Source organism: Phalangium opilio, unplaced genomic scaffold, assembly GCF_054372755.1.
Source record: "Phalangium opilio isolate 3A_F unplaced genomic scaffold, DU_Popi_V2 ptg000092l_1, whole genome shotgun sequence".
Classification (NCBI taxonomy): domain Eukaryota; kingdom Metazoa; phylum Arthropoda; class Arachnida; order Opiliones; family Phalangiidae; genus Phalangium; species Phalangium opilio.
In genome coordinates, this window is record NW_028324197.1 from 769,985 (window position 1) to 778,382 (window position 8,398).

Below are 8,398 nucleotides of genomic sequence, written 5' to 3' on the forward strand. Positions count from 1 at the left end.
GGAAATAACTATTTATTTATACTTATGAAATGAATCGTGAAATTACGTGTTGTCAGCTATTTAGGTCTTGAGTACAGTAATTTAATAACTATAAAAATTATGGTCAATAATTTTATTCAAGAAAAGAGTTCTTTAATGAATAATTATAACATTATCTGGAATTTTGAAGTTACCTTTTGTTTTATAATTTCTCGTGAATCATTAAAGAATTAAATAACATTATGAATATTTAGTTTTTTGAGCATTTTTAAAGCTTTAAACACGTATGATGATGTTCTGTTAATGCACAAAAGATTTATTTTATGTACACTTTTGGTTTGGTATAGCTGCATTTATTTACAGCCTTTAATTTGGGCTTAAATTACCATGGTTGATTTGTTATTATAAATTGTACTATAAAATCTTTTTTCTAGTAATATTTTTTGTTTTCCATGTTTAAGCTAATAGTTGCGTATTTTATAAGGTTTTATTCGTAGCTTCCGAAGGAAAATTTAATTTTTGTCTCCAGAATGGTTTTTAAAACAATTAGAGATTTGTCCTCGTAAAATTTTCAATTCAGTGGTAAATGTAAGTTTCACTATGGAATCATTGAAGAGATTAATGAAATTTTCAAAGACAATCATACGTGAAGGATGGACTTAAAAGTCCAACATTAATGTTGAATGCCTATAATAATTTTGATAATCTCTCAAGTGAAAGATTCTATTTTAAAAAGTGTTTATTTACATTTAATCCTAGGACTCACAAATTGGGAATTAATAATAGCCTAGTTGTCAGGAAAACAGTAATTTTTACCTCCCCGTGTGACGTAGTCCAGGAGAGGTTCTGTAACGGCCGTGTCTGTCTGTCTGTCCGTTGTTAAACCCACGTGACCGCGTTCGTAGTTTGCGTATCGGAGCAAACGTGTTCGCCATTTCCGAACTGCTTTCACAGTCACGGAAATGGCTCCTCTACTTGAGTTCTCACACCACCATCTTCTGGTCTGCGTCCATCCCACACGGACACTAGTCTGTTCTTACTGGCTTCTAACACCACCATCTTCTGGTCTTTGTCCATCCCACACGGACACTAGTCTGTTCTTACTGGCTTCTAATCACCACCATCTTCTGTTCTTTGTCAATCCCACATTGACACCAGTCTGCACTTACACTGGCTTCTAACACCACCATCCACTGGTCTTCCGTCTATTCCACATAGACACTAATCTGTATCATTGGCTTCTACTCCATTATCATCGTTTGGTTTTAGGATATACGCGGCGATCAGCTAGGGTTACGAGAAACGTCTAGCCTCCCTAAGGTGGGATCGCCACCAAAGGTTTTCGCAATTGCGCTTTTTCCTTACTATTATAATGGAAACGAATCGTATATACAGGGTGTTTCTGAAAAGTCCATCACAAATTAAGAGGCGTGTTTATGGGACCAAACTGAGCGGAAAGTACCAAAGAACATGGGGTGTACAACATTTTGTTACGGAGATATGGCCTTCCAAACATTCGCCCCTAAAACAAGGAAATATCCAAAAATGAGGAGTAACACTTAAGACCGACTAACCAGCTTGTTTAAAATTACTAGACAATTTCAATAGCCTTTAATCGAACAATTGATTTCTACCTTTACTAAGCGTATAAATGAGTAGAAGTATGCCTACGGTGGTAATGTAAAATTAATCCCAAGTGACATGATGTTTCAAGATCTTCCCAGCACCAAGTAAAATGGTTCTGATTGAAGGGACTTTTATTAGCACAGCGTAAACAACGTTATTTTCAGGAATTAGTCCAAATGTCCACGGGCGGCATTACAAAAACGAGGCAGTCTTTCGAATGATACTTGGACATGTTGGAAGATCCCTGGCTTGTTCCTGTTATCTCAAACCGTAAAAAGCTACGCAAATCTTCATCATCACGGACAACACTCTTGTACGTTAGGTATGACCTTGAGAAAACCTAAAAGGACATCTCGAATGTATTTGAAAAACCCATCTCCAATTAAGGGGCGTGTTGTTTGTTTCCAACAGAGTAAACTCGCCCAGAGAACAATTACAATGCAGAGCCACGTTTCGGCGTTAATGGCCCACAAAGGTGGTCCCAAAAACAAGAACAAACTTTAATTTGTTTCGTTCAGTAAGTGTTTCATGTGTCATAGATAAAACGCCATGATTAATGCACGAAGAAAATGAATTTATTGACAAGTTTTAACATTTAATTGCAACTAGTTACAAAAATTGTTCAAAGTGTTCACCACCCGCGTTAAGGCACACATTAGCACGTCTTACAAATGATTCCCTTACACGTTGAAAAATGCCTGGAGTTTCGCGAATTGTTTGACAGCCGTGAATTATTCGTCGACGTAGCTCTTCAACATCGGGCACTTCAGTCTGATAAACTAAGTCTTTCAGGTGGCCCCAAAGAAAGAAATCACAAGGGTTCAGATCGGGTGATCGAGCAGGCCACTCCACAGGTCCACCTCGACCTAACCACCGCAAAGGGAAGGTCGCGTTAAGATAATTTCGGACCGCGTTGCTGAAATGTGGTGGTGCACCATCGTGCATGAACCACATTCTGTTTACCAAACCTAAGGGTACGTCTTCGAGTAGTTCCGGTAAATCGTCCCGTAAGAACTGCAAGTAAGCCACACCGTTTAACCTGGGCTCTAGGAAATATGGCCCAATTAAATTGTCACCCACAATACCACACCACACGTTTAAACTGAATTGTACTTGGTGACTTCTAACGCAAGTTGCGTGGGGGTTTAGCTGGGACCATTGATGTTTATTATGTAAGTTAATAATACCATCCCGTGAAAAGTTAGCTTCGTCAGTAACCAACAAATCCCGTGGGAAATCGATATCGTTTACTTTAGCCAGAAACCACTGACAAAACGCCGTGCGTCGTGGGTAGTCCGCTGGATTCAAACCTTGAACTTTTTGAACATGGAAAGGATGAAACCGGTGGCTTCTGAGGATTTTCCACACGAGCGTGTGGTTTACGCCTAATCGGCGACCAACTTGGCGGGTACTTGATTCAGGCTCGTCCTCGAAAATGGTGAGAACTTCGTCTTCTACGGCCTCTGGGATGGCTCTCGCTCTAGGTTGAGGTCCAGCCGGTTGGATTCGTCCATCTTGCCTCAAACGTCTGTCCACAGCCTCGAACGTCAGTCGATTTGGTAGTCGCCTCTGCGGAAATCTTTCCTGATACAAGCGTACAGCTGCAGCGGCATTCCCCTCGGCTAGTCCATACATTAGGTGCATATCCGCATATTCGGCATTTGTGAAGAAAGGCATTGTAACAGACTTCGTTGAATTATGAGTTTAATAAAACAAACACATGTACGTGAAACCTCTTTTATTCCTTTCTTTAAAAACATAGTGCTCTGTTTTAGTGCTCTGTTTTTTAAGAATAGGCGAAGTTCTCACTATTTTCGAGGACGATCCAAAAACAAGCAGCCGCCAATTGGTTTGCTGATTAAGAAAAAACCACACGCAACTTGCGTTAGAATTCACAAAGTACAATTCAGCTTAAACGTGTGGTGTAGTATTGTGGGTGACAATTTAATTGGGCCATATTTCCTAGAGCCCAGGTTAAACGGTGTGGCTTACTTGTAGTTCTTACGGGACGATTTACCAGAACTACTCGAAGACGTACCCTTAGGTTTAATAAACAGAATGTGGTTCATGCACGATGGTGCACCACCACATTTCAGCATCGCGGTCCGAAAACTTGTCAATAACATTTTCTTTGTGCATTAATCATGGCGTTTTATCTATGACACATGAAACACTTACTGAACGAAACAAATTAAAGTTTGTTCTTTTGTTTGGGACCACCTTTGTGGGCCATTAACGCCGAAACGTGGCTCTGCATTGTAATTGTTCTCTGGGCGAGTTTACTCTGTTGGAAACAAACAACACGCCCCTTAATTGGAGATGGGTTTTTTAAATACATTCGAGATGTCCTTTTAGGTTTTCTCAAGGTCATACCTAACGTACAAGAGTGTTGTCCGTGATGATGAAGATTTGCGTAGCTTTTTACGGTTTGAGATAACAGGAACAAGCCAGGGATCTTCCAACATGTCCAAGTATCATTCGAAAGACTGCCTCGTTTTTGTAATGCCGCCCGTGGACATTTGGACTAATTCCTGAAAATAACGTTGTTTACGCTGTGCTAATAAAAGTCCCTTCAATCAGAACCATTTTACTTTGTGCTGGGAAGATCTTGAAACATCATGTCACTTGGGATTAATTTTACATTACCACCGTAGGCATACTTCTACTCATTTATACGCTTCTGATTAGTAAAGGTAGAAATCAATTGTTCGATTAAAGGCTATTGAAATTGTCTAGTAATTTTAAACAAGCTGGTTAGTCGGTCTTAAGTGTTACTCCTCATTTTTGGATATTTCCTTGTTTTAGGGGCGAATGTTTGGAAGGCCATATCTCCGTAACAAAATGTTGTACACCCCATGTTCTTTGGTACTTTCCGCTCAGTTTGGTCCCATAAACACGCCCCTTAATTTGTGATGGACTTTTCAGAAACACCCTGTATACCCCAAATTTGAAAAAAGCGGGCAAGAGGGGTACCCTTCACTTTAAACGTCAATATTAGCAAAGTTTGAGAAGATAATAGGTAAAACTTTATTTTAAACGATTTAACTATTATTAATGTTAATTATTGAAGATTAAAATAATTAAAAATAATTATATTTATTTAAATATTAAAGATAAACCTCTCGTGCAAAGAGAGATTATCATTGCCTCCTATATCTACCAAGGCCCGTGCATGCGATATATTTCCTTCATTGCCTCCTATATCTATCAAGGCCCGTGCATTGTGATATATTTCATTCATTGCCTCCTATATCTATCAAGGCCCGTGCATTGTGATATATTTCATTCATTGCCTCCTATATCTATCAAGGCCCGTGCATTGCGATATATTTTTCAAAACAACAACAAAAATGGGAAACCCCAACTCAGAAACATAATAACGTTTTCATTGGATACTTAAGTTTATATAATCTTCTTGACACGGAGAGGTAATATTTTGGTTTTCCCAACTTGTTTTGTCTCCTATAATGGGGGGGGGGTGTCTTTGTTAAATCACCTTTAACATTTTTAAAGATGCTTTTTAAAAGCGTACTGATATGTTGATGTAAAATATGAGTTGTTCAGATGCCCTTTAATTGTTAGTGATAATTCTAATTCATTTCACAAACATTTTTCGTATTCATTATTATTGCATGATAGCGTTAGTGGTTAATGAGTGAGTGTCATTAATTGACATCTTTAATTACCGATTTCATCGAGGTTCTTTGTTTGTCAAACCTTCATTGCGATGGTTTTAATTACGAAGTTTCAATGCAAATTGCATTGCGAAGATTTTAATTGCGAAGCTTTAACGCAAATTGAATTGCGATGGTTTTAATTATGAAGTTTCAATGCAAATTGAATTGCGATGGTTTGAAATACGAAGTTTCAATGCAAATTGAATTGATAGTCCACGGTGATGAAAGATTAACGAGTGAAGTAATTGAGGTTTAATCGGGTGGTGAAGGAGGGGGGATTTGGGGTGTTTCACCACCCTCGGACACGGGGTAGTCAGTTCCTGTAGGGTAGGCATTCTGACAAGTCCCTTATTCCCTCAAAACTTTGTCGCCCAGAAGCTAGGCTTACAGAAGTGAGCTAAACTTCCGACAGTACATATAAAGCCGTTATTAGGCAATTTTGTTTGATGAAGTTATTTTGCGAATCCTTTTACGAGCTTCTATTTTGTTTGTGGACCAATTGCCAAGTCGTACAGGAGTTATGTAGCGAAGTTGAACCATTGGGATATATTTTTTGGAATTGGTATAGTTGAAGCCAACACAAAGGTTGTTTCTTTGTACATCTTTGTTGTTCTTAATCCAAAGTCACTTTCACTCTTTGAACGTGCCAATCCAAAGCGTCTGAATATCAGTAGAGAAATTGAATATGGATATTTCTTGATATGTCGTCTCTGTCGTATGTCTTGTTGGGGGTTTTTGTTTTCCAAAATGATAGTTCGGGAAGTTCTATTGGTCATCGTATTTTTCAACTGTACATTTTAAGTATTTTATATTACTCGTGTTGGCTATGATGAAATATCTTTATGTTGGCGTATGTTGATACGATAGGAAATTACTGATTTGTCGAAAGAATGTTGTACTTGGTTATATTAGTTGTGTAAATGGCGGGGGCGGGGCGGGTTGAAGTAAAACTTTACCATTTACTGGCCATTATATGTTCATTTAAATATAAAATTTAGGCTATGTTTTTAAAATTTTGTCACGCAACTATTAGCTTAAACTTAAAGAACAGTGCTGTTTTATAATCATTATTTTGTGCATGGGTTACCAAAAAGACAATGAAATGGTTATTAAACTTTAAATGTATTTTAAAATTTTCCAGAAAATATTTGCAAATTGTACCCCTGTTGATTTATAGGAAACGTCACCTGTCACGCAGATAGATAACCGTAGCTGTTTAGAAACACTAAGAGAATATGCAAAACTTCCTGGAATATTTTGATTGAAAAGAATAGTTTACTTATTTTTTATTTATGGGGGCAATGTCTATATTTTTTTGGTGACGACAATAGTGAAAAGTTCTATTACACTTTAAAATCAATTTCTACACAAAGTGTAGTGTTAGTTAATCAGACAATTAAATTAGTTCATATATTTTTTAGCCAAAATACTATTACTGGTATATTATACAAAAACTATACAAGGAAAAGGATATAATAAAATATATTATTTAAATATAAAATTTAAGCTATTTGGGTGTTCTGGTTGTAATTAGTTAAAATTAGTTTAGATTTTTTAACTCTTTAAAATGAGTAATGTATAAATTTAAAGAGTGTCTTAACGTTAAAAAATGTAGAGCGTTGGTAATGAAGTTGTGAAACTGATATTTAGTGAACCCTTTGAAAAAATAAATTGGAATTGATATTGGTTTAAAATTTGGATACTAGTGTCTAAATTTCAGTTCAACAAGTCTGTTCAGTTTTAAGTAGCCTTTTTACGAGCTTATTTAGAAATTAAATTTCATTGCAACGCTTTACTAACAGGGGTTACGCTTTTAGTTTTTTTACCTCTTGGAAATTCTATAATTAAAGCAAGATTCGTGGTTTTTTTTCTCTCGTAGCAATAGCTAGGCCCTACAACCCTCCCTTCGCTCCCTTTTAACAGCTATTGCCAAGACAACTCCGAAATGAACCTTGAACCAACGTAAAACCTTAAACTTTCTTGAGGGCCGATAGTTTTACCTAGTCATGAATTACTCTAAGGTAATACGAAACTATTTGTACATCTCTGGCAGGATGTATCGTAAAGATATCCAATATAACGGTTCACACAGAACCCTTTGGAATCACAAAGATATCCAATATAACGGTTCACACAGAACACTTTGGAATCACAAAGATATCCAATATAACGGTTCACACAGAACACTTTGGAATCACAAAGATATCCAATATAACGGTTCACACAGAACACTTTGGAATCACAAAGATATCCAATTAAGTGGTTCACACAGAACACTTTGGAATCACAAAGATATCCAAGAGAGTGATACTCACAGAACACTTTGGAATCACAAAGATATCCAAGAGAGTGATACTCACAGAACACTTTGGAATCACAAAGATATCCAAGAGTGGTTCACAAAGAACACTTAAGATTCAAAATAAATGGGTACACGCTTCACACCCAGAACTGTGAATCCAAAGTACACTCAGATTTAGATGATGTACTACAAAACTTGAAAAAAAAATACGTTTTAATTTCGGGGCGAACGATAATCTTTCTAAAAAAAGTAACATTTTTATCTTTTCTTCTGTATAACACTGGCCCAACAACCCTCCCTCCGCTTCCTTTTCACAGCTATTGCCAAGACAACTCCGAAATGAACCTTGAACCAACGTAAACCTTAAACTTTCTCGAGGGCCGATAATTTTACCTAGTCATGAATTACTCTTAAGGTAATATGAAACTATTGGTACATCTCTGGCAGGACGTGAAACCATCTGATACGTTACATTAATTTTAGGGTTTACTACGGGTTAATTTTTTTATGAATCCGGGCGCTTATCATTCCCTTTAAAATGTCTATACTCTTTCCAAAAGCAGAACAGTGACATCAGTCAAGTTACTGACGAATCTCTCTCTTTTTCTAATCATAGTATCGCTGACCTCGTACCAGCCGTTGTCTTTTCTCACAAAGTTCACATAATGTCCCTCGGCTAACGATTCACCTTTATGAATAATCACCCCTTTAGTTTTAAAAAGCATCTTGTTCATTGTGACTTTTTGATTTTCGAAACTCGATATTTTGGTCGAAATCTTAATTGGTCGACCCTCTTTGTAATCGCCACGTAGAA

The 8,398-nt window shown here is 37.1% G+C and overlaps 1 long non-coding RNA gene across 1 annotated transcript; it reads right to left on the bottom strand.

Moving 5' to 3' along the window:
- Positions 1–2,162: 2,162 nt before the first annotated feature.
- LOC149640902 (uncharacterized) lies at positions 2,163–4,540 on the bottom strand. Its single transcript, XR_016372075.1, has 3 exons — positions 3,979–4,540; positions 3,784–3,889; positions 2,163–2,471 (listed from the first exon to the last, which is right to left on the bottom strand). It is a non-coding gene; the product is annotated as an uncharacterized LOC149640902 (long non-coding RNA).
- Between the last annotated feature and the right edge of the window lie 3,858 nt (positions 4,541–8,398).